Here is a 17,516-nt window from a genome sequence, read left to right on the forward strand (position 1 = left end):
GTCACAAAACAAATTTTAATGATCCTTAATTTGTACTTTGGAATGAACGTGCCACCATAGCATGAGGATGTAATTTGGAAGTAGAAGACAAGAAAGAAACTGGGTTTGGAAATAATCTGCTCAGCCAAATTTGAATATATAATCAGTAGTTTTATAAAAACACCAAAAACTTGACTTGTGCTGGCCAAATGCTCCCTGGGAATGTGAGCACACTTTGAAAAACCCTTGTCTAGACAGCAATTGTTACAGAGTTCACAGAAGAGGATATTCACTGTGGATTGGCATGCTCAGGGGATAGCTGATGAAAGAGGTAGAATTGAAATGCATCTTGAAGACTCATAGGAAAGGAAGGACAGTGTTTTAATTTGGGAAAGAGGTACGAGTAGGTGGTAGGCAGTGCCACAATGGGAGGGGTGCTAGAAAACTAGAAGATTGATCCGTGGAGGTCATAGGACATTGGATAGCAAATGCAGGTCAGTCATGGAGAGTCTTGGATGCCAAGCTAAGAGGTTTGCAATTTAGCAAGTCAGCAGTGGAAAACTGGTGAAGACTTGCAAATCCATCAAAAACATGTGGCAATCAAAAGGGTGCTTTAGAAGACAAATTCTGGAAGAAATATGAGAAATGGACTGCAGAGGTTGAGGTTAGATGCAGGGAGACCAATTGCCGTCGTCCACGGTGGTGGCAATAGAAATGAAGAAAACTGGACTTGCAAGGAAGAACCTCACCAGCCACCAACTTTCATTATGGTTATTCCACTTACTTCCATAAAGCATTTGATCCAAATCAACGGGACTTGATGACTAACAGGATGTGTGTGTACGTGTGTGTATGTGTTGGGAGTTGGGGGAGGGGTCAGCAACTAAGGAAAGAAAGGATACAGAGATGACTAAGGTTTTAAACTGACTGAGCGACCCATCCGTCATAACATTGTTCTATTTTGAGCTTGCCTCCAGACCATTGCTGGCCTCCAGAAAAGCCAGATGCTTCCTGAAGGATGAAGGGAAGGTTCCTCATCTTCTGTGGGAAGGTTGACCCAACCAATGGAAAGTTCTGCTCCAGGTTCTTCAGATGACATGGACCCACTGTTGCTCATGGAGAAGGGAAGATACCTACAATATTCCAAAAACTGGGATAAGCTCTTCGTGCTACTCATAACTCAGGGACAAGTGATAAAACTCAACTCAAACTGATTTAAAACAAAGAATTTATTGACTCACACAGATAACAAAAGGATAGAATTGCTCTTGGGGTTGGCTGGATTCAAGATCTCACAGGATATAACATAACATAACATAACATAACATAACATAACATAACATAACATAACACATAAAATTCCTAGGCAAAGGCTCTGCTTGGCTGATTGTAGATCATATGCTCTTGTTTTGACCCAATTACTGTAGTCAGTCACTGAAAGTACTCTGTGATTGGCCAGCTTAACTCACACACCCACCTACGGGGCAAGCAGAGTACAATGATTGGCAGCTTTACTGGAATTACATGATTGGAAGTGGGGATGAGCAGAAGCCCAAAGGAATAGGAGAAAGCATAGTGGGAAGACAGACATCCACTATCTGGAGGAACAAACCTGGGGCAGAATGAGGACGTAGAAGCAAGGTCAGTGGCTGCCTAGAACATGACCTTGCGATGGAGCAAGACCAGCCAGTTTAATAGCCAAGGACAGATTGTTTTCACTGCCCTGACAGCGGATTACAATGTGACAATGACATGAGACATGAATCTTGACTGCCTGTACAGTATGGTGGTTTAACATGTAGACCATAGAGTCAGAAGGCCTGGGTTTGAATTCTTGCATCACCACTACTGGCTAGATGCTGTGAGGTTCTTGACTTAACCATTCTGTCTTTCCATTTCCAAATGTATTTGTTATTTTTTGCTACACAATCAACTACCCCCAAAACCTAGTGGCTTAAAACAAAAGGTTTTTCTTATCTCACAGTGTCTGTGTGTTGGAGATTCAGGAGCAGCTTCAGAAATCACTAATTTCTGACTTATAGTCTCTTCTGGGGTTCCAGTCAAAATGTTGGCTAGGACTGCAGTTATTTGAAGGCTCGACTGAATCTGGAGGCTCTACTTCCAAGATGGTGCCCACACAAAGGAGCTTCAACTCCTAACCATGCAGATCTCGTCACAGCGTTGCTTGAGTACCCTCACACCATTTCATCTAGTCCCCAAAACCCAACAAAATAGAGCAAAACTGCCAAAGCTTCAGGTCTTTGTAGAACAGAGCCCCTAATTAAGCTGATGTGTTGGTCCATGCTAACCTTGTTTGATGCAGAGGCGATCTGTAGCACGTCAGACTACAGATCTACAGACTACGGATGTCGGGTCCACACCACTCGCGTTAAAGATGAGAAAACTAAGACTTACATTGGGTGATCCCAGAGAAAGTACAAGGAGGAAGTCACAATGGCTTTGGGCATCTAATCTCAGAAGCTAAGCACTGGCACTTCCACCATATTTTATTTTATTCTTTAGAACTAAGCCACTATGCCTAGCCCCAACACAAGAGGAGGCAAACTGGCCCCCACCTTTTAAAGGGAGGGCTATCAAAGAATTTGTAGGCATATTTTTAAATCACCCCACCACACCTGTAAATTGAAGTGATAAATACCCCATAGAGCTGTTTTAAGAATTAGATAAGATAATCCATGCAAAGCACATACCACTACAATACGGGCTGAATGATGGTGTTTGTTATAATTACTGTTAAAACTACTAATACCTGGGGTGCCTGGATGGCTCAGTCAGTTAAGCATTCGACTCTTGATTTCAGATCAGGTCACCCTGCTTGGGATTCTCTCTCTCCATCTCTCTCTGCCCTTCCCCCCGCTCACACCTGCTTGCGCACACACACATTCTCACTCTCTCCCTCTCAAAATAAATAAACATTTTAAAGAATAATAAATTACCTTTTAAAAAACCTACCAATGCCAGTTTCAAACTTGATATGTATCACTAATATCCTTGAATGTTCAAGATTCCTATAGAAAGTCATTAAATCAAAACCTTCAAAAGGAATATTTTTCTCAAGCCATACAGAAGCTCTTGTTACTAATTAAACTTTATTTTTAGCATTAATTGAAAAATATTTTACTTCAATACTAAGAATAATTGAAGTAAAGTCATACTTATCCAGTGCAACATGCTAGGTATGATTCCCACTGAACAATACAAATTACGCCTTGCTCTCACGATGTTTACAGTACAGTGAGGAAACAGACAAGAAAGCAAAATGCACATGTAATATTATTTCAGGTATTGATATGACGTACGAAGAAAAATAAAGCTAAGTAAGATGACAGAGAGGAACCGAGATGGGTGCATACAGGGACCAGGAGGGGGAATTGGTTTAGATAAGGTAGTTAGGCAAGACCTCACTAAAGTGGTGACATTTGAGCTGAAACCTGAACAAAGTGAGAGAGAACACAAATCAAATCAGAGGGCAGAGAATGTCAGAGGGAGAAAATAGCAAAGACAAACCCCTGAGGCTGAAGAAGCTTGGTATGTTCGAGGTCCCGCAATTAAGCCAATATAGGTGAAGAGGAGGGAACTCAGGAAGAAGTAAGCCAGAGAGCTAACCAAGGTCCAGGTATATGTTGGGACTTGTAGGCAAAGAATTTGGATTCCACTCTAAGTGAAATGAGAGGTCAGTGAGGGGAGTGGACAAGAGAATGGCATGATAGGATTGGCTCCTGGGTAAACAATGGAATGGAGAGGGACAAGAGGGATGCTGGACAGCATTACAGAAGTCCAGATGTAAGATCCTAGTGTCATGGCTTAAGAAGTATGGCATCAAGATGGGGGGGGGGGGGAGTGGTTGGATTGAGGGAACACGGGGATATATGTATAGAAGTAAAAGAATCCTAAATTTTTGGTCTGAGAGGCTAGATGAATGGAGGTTCCATTTACTGAAATGGGGTAAATGGGGGGGTGCATTTTGTAGGTGGTATAAATCGTGGGAGAGGGGAAATCAACGGTTTATTCCTAGGACATGTTAATTTTGAGATGTGAATTAGGTATGCAAATGAAGATGAAGGAATATTCAGCATGTAAGTCAGAAACTCAGATTGGACATGTGGTAGGAGTGGTCAGCATACCAATGGCAAGCAAAGGGACAAATTATGGTCACTGACGGACTGGGCGAAGACCCAAAAGAGAAGAGGGCCTAAAGCCATTTAGCATTAAAGACCAGGAAGAAGAAGGTGAGGAGCCAGCAAAGAAGTCTGAGAATGAGGGGACTGAAACAGGAAGGAAGCAAGAGAGTGCTGTGTCCCAAATCCAAGTGAGAGGCAGAGGGCTGATCATTAAATGTCAGTGAGAGTCTGGGTGAAAAGAGCACTGACCATACGACTTGGCAACATGGAAATCTCAGGTGACCCTGATGGGACGAGGTTTAGTGGAGCAGTAAAGTTGAAGTGTAAATTAAAGCGAGTTGGAGGGAATTTGGGCAGAAAGGAGGTGCAGATGGTGAGCACAGGTGACTCATTCAAGGCCCTTTGCTATAAAGAGCAGAGAAGTGGGTCAGTAGATGGAGGGGAACACTACATGTGGGAAGGGTTTTTAATATAGACAATATGACAGCACGTCTGAGCAATGATAGGAATGACGCACTAAACAGGAGGAAATGGTCATGCAACAGGAAGAAGAGAGCAATGCTGGAACAGAGTCTTTGAAAAGGCCAATGGGGAAGAGATGCAGAAGGCCAAAGTGGAGGGGTTGGAAGCGGGAGTCCCTCTGTAGTGGGTTGAATAGTGTCCCCTAAAATTCATGTCCACCAGGAAAACTAGAATGTAACCTTGCTTGTAGATGTAGTTAGCTCAGATGAGATCACATAACATTCAGCTTGTCCCTAATCCAATAACTAGTGTCCTTATAAGACGAGAAAATAGAGACTGAAACACATCAAGAGAATGCCATGTGACGATGCGAACAGAGATTGAAGCAATGCGTGCATAGCCAAGGAATGCCAAGGATTGCAAACAACCACCAAGGTGGCCTTGCCAAGACCTTGATTTCAGGCTTCTAACCCCCAGAGCTGTGAGAGAATACATTTGTGTTGTTTTTAGCCACCAAGTTTCTAGTAAGCTATTCTGGTAGCCACGGGAAACTAATATACCATCCACCAAAAGAACAAGGAAGTCCAAGCACACGGATGTAGATGAAGCTGTTGGCAGGTTTGGAACCCATTTCTCTTATTTCTGTATTCGCCATGACATAAGCCATGAAATCACCAGATGAAAGTGAAGGGAAAGGAAAGTATCAGATAGGGGAATGTGATTTGCCTGGAACAACATTGGTTTAGTCTGTTGTCTCCCAAATCTATTAATAGTATCCCCTTTCACTCCCAAAGGTACCCATATTTAGACAATAAATGTATGGTGTTTCTAGTATTTGATGTTTGAGGACAGATCTAAAACTATAAGAAGTCAGGGCACCTGGGTGGCTCAGTCAGTTAAGTGTCCAACTCTTGATTTCAGCTCAGGTCATGATGGGATGGAGCCTCCCCTCCCCCCCACCAGGCTCTGCTGAAAGAGTGGAGCCTGCTTGGGATTCTTTGTCTGCCTCTCTCTCTGTGCCTCCCCTGCTCACTTGCTCTCTCAAAAATAAACATTTAATAAAAATATGAGAAGTCGAGTCACAGAGAAGAGTAGGATTGACTAGGAAAATAGAGTGGCATTGTGGGAAGGTACTGAAGACCCACTGGATATTTGTATTAATAAGTTAACCAACTAGTAAACATGGTGGTGGTTTATCCAGTCACATTAGTTGTTCAGGGCCAAGCTGGGTGTTGGGTTTAACCAAGGTTGGAATTAGCCAGGTGTGTTCAATGGAAGAAGAGAGGGGAAAGGGAGTGATAACAGGGGGGCTGCAATGGAGAGGATAAAAACCAAGGTGTTGGTCAATGGATTGGAATAAAAATTGATGGAGTTAGGACTCTGGAAATGGGGCAGTCAGTAAGGAAGGCTAACCACTCTTGAGCAACTACCTTGGGCTGCATGACCATCCTGTTTCCTTCACTTCTTTCTTGCTTCCTTACTCATGCTGTAGGGACCTGCTGTTGTATCAGGAGGATGGCAACAGGATCAATTTTCAGAACCTTGAAGACATTAAGAAGAGAGGGTGAATCTGGGGTGAGAACTGAGCAGGGGATGGGGGGGAAGACCACAGTTACTGGGGCTGGGAGGGGGGCTGAGAAATGAGGGAAAGAGAGAGAGAGAGAAAAAAAAGACCTTCTGGAAAACCCAACCAAGATATTCTTTGACCTTAAAAGAAGGGAAAATGTGTTGAGCTATTCATGACGTCCAGTGATTTCTGATAAGAAAGTGAACCTGCCATTCCTTTTAGTCACTACAGGCAGAACTCAGTTAATATATGCATGTTGTATCATTTTATCATTTCAACAAGGTAAGAACCATTGGTCCCCTATCTTAATCGATGCAAGAAGAAAAGGCCATGACCCAAGGGACATGCTTTACAAGGGGCAGGTAGAGCTTCTGTGGCCTAAAGTAGCCCAGACTCCCTGTGGGCAATGTGTACTGGGGGAAAGATTTTTTGCAGAGACCATCGCAGGAGAAAGAAAACCCAAGTATTTGATCCAGAGTCTTAACTAAGAAATCTTAGGGTGGGAGATGAGTGGATTCTAGGAAGGAAACAATATCAGATTTTTAGGTGTGTGTGTGTGTGTGTGTGTGTGTGTGTGTGTGTGTGTGTGTGTTTTGTAAGAAGAAGGAATTTGGACTTGTTAAGCTGAAAAAATTTTAAAACACAGGAATTCACGCACATAAAAATAACACACAAGCTCGCACTGTTAGCTGCCAGAGCAATCAACTTATCTAGAATCATGTAACTTCTAGAAAACTCTCCAGTACCCTGTGAGAGATTGAGTGAAAAAGGCAAAAATATCTTAGTATTATTAAAAAAATGTTTTGACCATATGGATTCCTGAAATGGTTTCAGTGGCCCCAAGGTTGACTGGACCACACATTGAGAATTATAGTTCTACAGAATCATGTAAAACCTATCTTTGTTATAGGTAAAAATGCATCTTTGAAGATTGTACAGAAATGTTTTCTTTTAACTAAATACATTTAAGCTGCATTGCTCTTACATCTTGGGAGGGGAGTGTGCATGTTCTCATTCATAAAGTTCCCTCAGAGGAGCCCAGAATAGAGGCCCAGAGCCCCCTGCACAGGACCTGAGTGGGCCCTTTGCCACCACAAGCCTCTGGAACACAAGGAAACCCAAGGAAACACAACCAAATGTACTGGTGAAGCCCTACAGGAAAATTTCTCCTCCCCTTCCTTCTCCTTCTCATTTTTCTCTTCTTTTTTTATTGTTTTATAATATGAAAATTCCAAATCTATGCAAAAGAAAAAGAACAATGTAGTGAACTGACATGTACCCATTACCCAGGTATAAAAACAACAGTCCAAGGCCATTCTGCTTCCATCTCTATCACCCCATTCCCTCACCCCTCAGGCTAGATTATTTTAAAGCAACTCTCAGACATCCTCTCATTTCTTCTGAAAATGTGTCCATATGTATCTCTAAATGTTCGAAATGTAACCACAATACCACCACCACACCTAAATTAACACTAATCCCTTCATATCAAATATTCAGTCAATGTGCAAATTTCCCCTGTTGTCCCATAAATACTTTTTGACAATTGGTTTGTATAAATCAGCATCCAAACGTCTACACATGCACGTGTTTGCTATGCCTCTTAAAATTTTGTTAAACTTTAGATATCTCTTTCCTTTTTATTTTCCTTATAAGTTTGTTATTGGTGCTGTTAGAGAAACTAGATCATTTGTCAGTAGTGTCACTTAGCATGTACTTCTTTCCCCAGTAGTTCCTACATGTGGGTAGCTAGATCTAATCTGGGTTTGTTTTGGGGGCAAGAGTGCTTCATAGCTGGTGTTGTGCACTTGCCATAAGGAATATGTCTGTTTATCTTCTGTGATTTTAGCTGCCACCGATGACTCTTGGCTAGCTTCATTTCATTGGGGTTGCAAAATGGTGTTATCTATCATGTCTTCCTTATTTATCAATTGGATAATGCCATGAACTCTTTCCTGATCAACTCCTTGGTTGTCCTAAGATATTTTTGTACAGGAAAGGCTGGCTAAAAGCTTCATTCGTTCCTTTTATTTATCAGTCTTCCAAATCACGAGTTGGTTCTCCAAAGTCTCCAAAGAATCAGGATACATTTGTTTCAGTGTCTTTATGAACCCATGAATTTTAACATGTTTAGTATGTTTCACCCCAATGTTCCTCTTCTTATGGCTCGAATTGGTCCTATTTTGGCTGGGAGGAGCCTCTTGCAGTTGGGAGGAGCCTCTTGCAGTTGGTTCTTGAGACATTAAACACATCCTTGCTTTCTGGTTTGAGAAGATGCTCAGACATCTTAACCACTTCCTGCACCAGACCTGGAATCCACCATTTCACCAATGATCCCTTGTTCTTTTTACTGAGAAATGGCATTAGGTTACCATAAAGTGAACACCAACTTGTGCTTATAGATAGGTCATCATTTGGGGGCCTTTTCAATGGACAAAGTTAGAAATTTTTTGTAGGTCTTTTAGCCCTTAGGGTATATGCCACAAGGGATATCCAGTCACTTTACTTTGTTTCAAAAAAATTTTTTAATGTTTTTGTTTACTTTTGAGACAGAGAGAGACAGAGCATGAGCAGGAGAGGGGCAGAGACAGAATCTGAAGCAGGCTCCAGGCTCTGAGCTGTCAGCACAGAGCCCATCGCAGGGCTTGAACTCACAGACTGTGAGATCATGACCTGAGCTGAAGTCGGATGCTTAACCGACTGAGCCACCCAGGTGCCCCACTTTACTTTGTTTTAGAGTCACTTGAAATAACTTCTTGGTTAAGTCGCCAACTCACTACACATTTACATTCATTTGTTTCTATGTTTCCTTTTTGATTTTGATTTTTAGGGACGATATTTGTATTTCTATTTAATTTTTTTAATTGTGCAAATATTTACATGGTTCCAGAGTTAAATCTACAAACAAGATATATTGAGGGAAGTCTAGCTCCTACCATTTTTTTCTCCACTCTGTTTCCTGCCTCCCCTTGTAGCTAACCATTTTATTTCATGGGTTATTATTGAATTTTTAATATAAACAAATCTGCACATACATTCATATATCGTCATTTCCTAGATAAATGCTAGTATACTATGCACATTTTTCTCTACCTTGCTTTTCTCACTAAACATTATACCTGGGATATCTTCTTCAGCATTATTTGGAATTCTTCTTTTTACAGCTGCATAATGCTCCATGATGTGGTCGTGCAAGAGCTAGTCATCCTGTCGATGAATTTTTGCAGCCTTTTGAAGTTACAAATAGCTTTATGCCTGATTAGCTTTACGCCTATGTCTTTTAAAATTCTGGCTAGGCTATAGGGGGATTTTAATTTTGTACTGAATAACCTGCCTCAGAAAGTTACTAATCATTACAATGTTGGGAGAGAAGGTGTCCAAAAACAAGCCCCATCACTACGGGCAGAACATTAGGTTCATTTCCATTTCGGAGAGGAGTGGCTGCTGCAACTGTCAATCATCACGGCAGAGACTCAATCTGGAGACGACAAAGAGTACTTTCAGTGGGGAGGGAACGTGAGGCTCCGTGAACGAGAAAGGCATCTTAGGAAGCCATTGAGAATGGAGGCAAATGAGCTGAACCACGACCAGAATTACCCAGACAAGGAAGTGGCCCTGGCAGTGTCAGCTGGGGACTCAGAGGAAGGAACTTGTCCGTGGTCTCAAGGATTAGCCCAATAACTGACTTCAATTTTCTCGGTGTTTAATTTACCTTCTTTCATTGCAAGGTCTTTACACAGGTTTTGTGAAATGTTACAGCAGTAACTTAGTTGGGCTATGGAAAATTCAGAGACAAGCCTGTGTCTGTGATCGGAATGTAGTGATAAAGCAGAAAGTGGCCATCCCTCCTATCTCCTGCCCCAAGGCTAGGAAAGTAGCAGCAACAGCAGCTGCACGCGGGAATGCAATGGCTCACAATTTCAAGAGGTAGGGTGAAGGCTAATCCTGCAGAAATCCTGTGGCATGGAGAATGGGGCCATGGAAATAGATGATCCGGATTTGGGTCTATATCAACCTGTTGAATGGAGTCGGACTTCTTGATGAAGGAAGGTTGCAGAAAAGACACATAGATGCATGGAAACTCATTCCCAAGAGGTCTTTCCCTTTAAGTAGAAAAGGACATTGTGTGTTGGCTGAGGAAATAGGAATGATATGACACTAAGTGATTAATAAAGACTACAAAAGGAGTCCAACATATCATTGTACTCATTGACCATACGTAAAATGTAAAATACTGATTTCTGGTATGTAAATGGACACATTTAAACGAAAATAATCACAATGAAATCACAATGAGTGATGAGATCATGGGTAATTTATGTCTTTGTATTTTCCTTGTTTTTAAAGTTTTCTACATTGAATATACTTTATTTTGAATAAATAATTTTGAATTACTTTGAATATTGAATATACATTACAATGTTACTTTGAAACAATAAAAAAAAGGGGGGGAGGGGTTCCTGGGTGGCTCAGTTGGTTAAATGTCACACTCTTCATTTCAGCTCAGGTCGTGATCTCACGGTCATGAGATCAAGCCCCACGTCAAGTTTAGCGCTAGGCATGGAGCCTGCCTAAGATTACCTCTCTCCCTCTGCCCCTCCCCAGCTTGCATGTACATGCACACATGCGGTCTCTCTATATAAATAAATTAATTAATTAATTAATTTAACTAAAAAAATGGGCAAAATATTAATAGGCAATAGAGAAATGAACATATATAATGAGAAATTAACTTAGGAAAAAGAAACTATCCAAACACACTTGTAATACAAGAAATTCAATGTAAAAAACATACAGCAATTAATTTATTAACTGATTGATGATTTAAAAAAATTTTCCAATACCTAGTATTGCTAAGGATATAGAGAAAATGGCTCATATACGATGTTGACAGGACACTAAATTGTTGCTATCTTTTCTGGAAGAAAAATTTTCATTGTTTATCATTCTCCTTAAAATGGTCATACCCTAGGGCCCAGTAATTTAACTTCCACAAAATTTTCTAAATAAAAATCAGGTATGTGCATAATGACTTATGTTTAGGAATATTTATTATCATTATTTATAACACCAAAAATTATTAAAATGTAAATATCCAAAAGGTTAATAATATTCTGTAGGTAATTAAACTCATGACCTTTAAGAATAGCTATGACATGGAAGAAAAGCTCAATATACATAGTTGAGTGGGAAAAGAAAGATTAAAAAATGGTGTATCTAGGGGCACCAAGATAACTGAGCCAGTTAAGTGACTGACTCTTGATTTTGGCTCAGGTCATGATCTCCTGGTTCATGGGAATGAGTCCCACATCGGACTTTGCGGTGAAAACACCATGGAACTGCTTGGGATTCTCTCTCTCCCTCTCTTTCTGCCCCTCTCTCACTCTCTTTCCCAAAAATAAATAAATAGGCATCTTTTTAAAATAGTGTATCTCGTGTAATTAGTTTTGCTCATAAAATTGTGTGTGTGTGAGTGTGTGTGTGTGTGTGTGTGTGTGTAGTAAAATGTTAACAGTGATTGAATATAGTACATTTGGGCTTTCTTCCATAGACGTTGTTGAATTTTGTAAACGTTCTACAATAACCATGTAATGTGTATACACCTAAACAGGCATATTTATAAAACCAGGACATTATTTTTTCAAATTGTATTTTTACATTTATTCATTTTTGAGACACAGAGCACAAGCAGGGGAGGGGCAGAGAGAGAGGGAGACCCAGAATCCAAAGCAGGCTCCAGGCTCTGAGCTATTAGCACAGAGCCGGACGCGGGGCTCAAACCCACAAACCACGAGATCATGACCTGAGCCGAAGTTGGACGCTCAACCGACTGAGCCACCCAGGCGCCCCAAAACCAAGACTTTTTTTTTAAAGAAAATGGTATTTTAAAAGTAAAACAATGTTCTGGAGTGGGAGTTTCCAGAACAGCAATGCGGGGAGGCTAGAATGATTCATATGGTGATGAGCTGAAGTTGGAGACATCAGAATCATGTTTAGCTTGACATAGATACAACTAGCTACATACAGATATTTACAGATGTGTGTATATACACAGATTAGTATACACACACATATCTCTTTGCTCTGTCAGCTGAGGGGGCCTAGGAGTAATGACACTTCAGTAGTATTGAGCACATCTAATGCCCAAATCTTGGTTTCAAATACCGTTCTCCAATAAAAGAACAGGGCTCTTTAGAAGAATGGCTGATTTTAGGACGAAGGTAGGAAATGCATAAAATGAGCCTGTAATATCTTATGCTACCAGTAAATAAGAAAGTGCTCAAAATTAATAAATAGGCCCATAATTATGAGGGCAAGTCAAAGAAGCCAACTGGAAAAGCTGCCAATGGCCAAAGCTGGACCAATTTGAGCAATGAAATAAATGAAGTCTCATTGGATTATATCCAAAGTATAAAATAAATATTCATGAATCAATGCTGATATAAATGAATTATTGAATGAATGAATGAATAAATAAATACATAAATAAATAGGTGAGCAGAGACAAATTTCCTTTGCAGAAGTATTCCAAATAATTTATGTAGATATGCCACATTCAAGAAGGTGAAGCTTCACTCCCCACTCCTTAGCTGTGGGCTACACATAGTGAGTTCCTTCTAAAAGAGCACAATGTAGAAAGTGGGAGGGGACAGTAATTTTACAGTGGAGAAACCTGATAAACACAACTTCAGCCAAGTAATCAAAATGAAGGTCAACAGTGGTAAGTCATGCCAACAGTATGCAGTCTTGATATGATGTGATAAAAATGGTATGTTAGCCCTGTGACTTGTCAAAATCCCATGAACCCAGTCTAATCAAGAGAATAGCATCAGACAAATCCCAACTGAGGGACATTCTACAAAATATCACACCAGCACTCCTCAAAAACTCATCATAAACAACAAAAGTCTGAAAAAATGTCACAGCCAAGAGGAGTCTAAGGAGGCTTGATGACTAAATGTAATGTGGTACCCTGGATGGGATCTTGGAATGGAAAAAAACTACATTAGGTACAAATTAAGGTAACATAAATAGAGTATGGTCTTTAGTTAATAATAATGTAACAGTGTTGGTCACTAATTATGATAAATGGACCATGCTAATGTAATGTGTTAATAATAGCAGAACCCAGGTGAGAAGTTTATGGGAACTCTGTACTACTTCAGAATTTTTCTGTAAATATAAAACTATCCTAAGATATAGAGGAAGGTTTTTTTAAGCAACATTCTGTAACAAATAAAAGCATTTTTAGAAATTATCTCTGCGGGATAGGTACGAGGCCATGAAAGCCAAGGCTTTTTTCTGGAGGAAAATACTGTTGTATTAATTTCAATTAACACATAGCTAAAAATACACACTAAGAGGAGGAATATTTTTCTCTTCATTAAAAGAAGAGTGATATATTACATTTTTCTGAACATATAGATGTCCATAAGGCAGTGATTGCATTCTCCTTTATCACAAAATAGGAGGGAAGACAGTGAATTTATCTGAGGGAAACACCTACCTAAACAACAAGAAACATTTCAAGAGGAAGAATCTAGGGAAGAACCTGCCTCCAAAGATAAGCTATTCCAAAATTCAGAAGAAAAATTTAAAAACCTGGTTAGGATTCTCAAAAAAAGGGCAAAAGTAATAGGTTCCATAAGTAATGATCAGAGCATCATAGGAAAAGATTGAGATGAATGGGCAAAGGAAAGAGAGAAAAAGGGAGGTGAGTCATACAAAAGATTTCAAGGAAACTTACAATGTTGTCACAGAATGAGAATCAACATTACAGATAATAAAGGACAGTATGTGGTGTAGACAGCAAACTTAAGAATACCTCTCAGAATTTAAAATAAAAAGACAAAGGATTAAGATAAAAAGAGAAAGTAAGATAACCAAGGGAGAATCGAGAAAAAAGATGATGTTTAAAAACTGTAACTGTAAACATTTTTGAAAAATTAAAAAAAAAAAAAGGCAGGGGCAGGGAGACTGGGTGGCTCAGTCCATTAAGCGTCTGACTTCAGCTCAGGTCATGATCTCGCAGACCGTGGGTTCAAACCCCGCATCGGGCTCTGTGCTGACCGCTCTGAGCATGGAGCCTGTTTCAGATTCTGTGTCTCTGTCTCTCTCTGCCCTACTCTCACTCACACTCTGTCTCTCTCTCTCTCTCAAAAGTAAACATTAAAAGAAAAAAAATTTTTTAAGGTGCAACTGAAGAAGAGGAAAAACAGAGCAGAAGGAAAATCTGGGGATATATTAGAAGAAAACAGTGGTGAGCTAAAGACTTCCCACTTTATAGAAATCTATAATGTTAACCATTTTATACAAAGAAAGTAGTCATTTACATGTAAAGGTAAAACAATAACATTCTCATATAAACAAGAATTCAAAAAACATACTTTGTTGAAAAAAGTTTCCCTAATTATATATTATACTCCAATCAAAATAAAAGCCTCAGGAATGGAACAACCATAAAGAGGCCAGCAATAAACGCTAAAATCATTCAAAATAGTTAAGTCTAAATAGCTGTTTTAAATCTAGTTGTAAAACTGAAAGTGAATGTAAAAGTCACAATGTAATAATATCTGGTACTTAAACCTGTGTAGAAAGGGGAAGTAAACTGTACTGAATACTTAGTCTCAAGTTGGAGCTGAAGAATTGGGAAGCCCAAAGACACTCCTTTGCTCCTGACTCTGCAATTAGAAAAAGGCAACCAGAGAATAAATTTGAAACACTAAAGATAACCACTACAAGAATTCACACTATCTCTTAGCCTCTAAAACACAGACAAATAGAAAAGCGAAGTCAATATAGTCCACAAAACATAAGTAAGATAGAAAATAAAGGAGACACCAAAGAAGTGTAAAAAACAAAAAGACAGGAGTTAAGGTCACAGTAATAATATTTATTATAATAATAAAAGTAAATGCGATAAATGCCTTTAAGAGTAACAAACACTTTAAAAATTTTTTAAGGTTTATTTATTTTTTTGAGAGAGAAAGACAGAGACAGAGACAGAGCGCGAGAGCGGGGAGGGGCAGAGAGAGAGGGACACACAGAATCCGAAGCAGGCTCCAGGCTCTGAGCTCTCATCACAGCTTGACAGGGCTTGAACCAGAGATCATGACCTGAGCCAAAGTCGGTCACTTAACTGACTGAACCACCCAGGCGCCCTGGTAGCAAACACTCTTAAATTCTCTTAAATTGGCCACACACACACACACACACACACACACACACACAAACACACATAACATATATACATGTATATACACATACATGTATAGTATATGTATGGCAATATAATATGTTCAAAAAATAAGAGAACACAAGAAGACATGGTAAAATGAATACTGGAGGGAAAAGAAATCTAGGCAAGAAAACTAAATGGGACAAAGGGGGACACATTATAATAGTGATGGATATCATTCAAAATGAAGAATGGTGCAATAGTCAGCAAATACTTATCAATTCCCACAGCTTTTCAGAAATTAAAAAATACATATGAAACACTGAACGCTTGATACTCCTCAAATTTAAAATAACATATATAACTTTTTTGAGTGACTCTGTTCTGACAAAACTCCATTTAAATATATAAAGAAACAACTGTTAGACATACAAAGAAAAATTAACACAAATACTGTGATTTTGTGAAGCATCAGCACTAGAAGATAAATTGTTACTAGAAGATAAACAAAAAATAAAAACATAATCTAAATCATAAAATTAGTAAGTTTAATTTTTAAAGTGGGGTGAGGAGAAAGTACATTTTTCTGACAATTATAAAAGTGACAGATATAGAACACATAAACATAAAACTCAAAGTTCAATACAATTACATGTCAGTGACAGACATTGCCTGAAGATAATTGATCTTGAGAATAATCCTTTTAAAGTAAATCCCTTTAAAAGGAAATTCGAAATTTTCACAATGAGCATTGGAGAAAAGTTGGAGTGGAACATTATCTTGAAAAATGAAACAAAAAAAATTGTCACGGTAAGTTTATTTTATTGCATATTTAATGAAATTAAAGAACAAAAATATTGGTTTTGGCATATTTGTTCCAACAAAATTTGAGATCTCCTGAGGTAACATTCTTCATGTTTGAATAATAAAAAGACTGGTTTTTCCTAAAAGAAAGATGAAGGCTTTTATCAGTCTCCCAAGGGTCCTTTCAATGCTTTTCTATTTGGACATCACTCCTCTGAAGCTATCATGTCATTACCTTGTAGAATTCCAACTTCTTTCTCTTATATTCTGCCACAGCCTTAGTTGTCAAAGGAATTTGGGTGATTCTAGCAGTTCTCCAACATCACCTTCAACCTTACAAAATTCTGCAGGTTTTCTTTTTAATCCAAGATAATGTGTGTGCTTTGTTTTGTCAGGAAAACATCCCCACAATCAGCTAGAGGTGACTGGACAAAGAGATCTGACCAGCTAAACAGGTAAAGCCCCTGATCTCACTAGTGAAGGGACCTTGAGGATGAGACCAATTTCATAAGTGATTAATTCATCCACAAACATTTCATGTTATGACAATTTTGCTCCCCTCTATGACTTCATAACTGCAGGGAGTTAGATGCTGAACTCTCCCTTCGTGGAATGTAAAATAAACTCTGTCCTATATAATTATGTGTAAGAATATATCAAAATTGCGATGACAGCTTGTTTAGAAGTTAATCACAGCAAAAACAGGTGGTGTCAAAACTATAGAGTACAGGGAAGGTGTGTTTATCAGTGGCGGAATTTATGGAGTTAAATGCTTTCATTATTAAGTAACGCTGAAAACAAATAAACTAAGGACTTAATTTTAAAAGACTGGGAAAGATATGAAATTTAAAACCAAGGAATTAACAAAGATATAAATGACACTCAAAAAATAAATCTAAGCTCTGATTCTTTGAAAACACCAACACGTTCCAAGACTAGGCAAGAGAAAGAAGGGAGAGAGGGAAAAAAGGAGGGAGGAGGAGGAACAAATGAAATGAGTAGGAAGAAAGAAAGAAAGAAAGAAAGAAAGAAAGAGAAAAAGAGAAAGAAAGGAAGGAAAGAAGGAAGAAATGAGGGAAGCAGGAAGGGAAAGGAATACACAGGGCACAATTACATAATGCTAAGTATCATAAAAAGGTCTTCCGTTCTGAAGTGATCAGGTTTTGGAAGAACTCAAAGTCCATTTGTTCTTAAATCAAAATTAACAATATAAAGTGACTGTTATCGCCATCTGTTGGTGGCACACAGAGTTGACACCTTTGCTTGGGCTTTGTTAACATCTAAGAATCTTGCAAATTGAAATTTCAAAATTGTTTTCAATTTATAGCTTCTGAATATTTTACATGGTACAAGATACTTTAGATGCTATGTCGATTTTAGAATC

General features: G+C 39.1%; 1 long non-coding RNA gene across 1 annotated transcript; it reads right to left on the reverse strand.

The window, feature by feature from the left end:
* Positions 1-862: 862 nt before the first annotated feature.
* On the reverse strand, positions 863-16,618 carry LOC122234303. Its single transcript, XR_006212070.1, has 4 exons — positions 16,368-16,618; positions 10,067-10,253; positions 6,014-6,124; positions 863-1,112 (listed from the first exon to the last, which is right to left on the reverse strand). It is a non-coding gene; the product is annotated as an uncharacterized LOC122234303 (long non-coding RNA).
* Positions 16,619-17,516: the final 898 nt, after the last annotated feature.

The sequence above is a fragment of the Panthera tigris genome, chromosome E2 (assembly GCF_018350195.1).
Source record: "Panthera tigris isolate Pti1 chromosome E2, P.tigris_Pti1_mat1.1, whole genome shotgun sequence".
Taxonomy (NCBI): domain Eukaryota; kingdom Metazoa; phylum Chordata; class Mammalia; order Carnivora; family Felidae; genus Panthera; species Panthera tigris.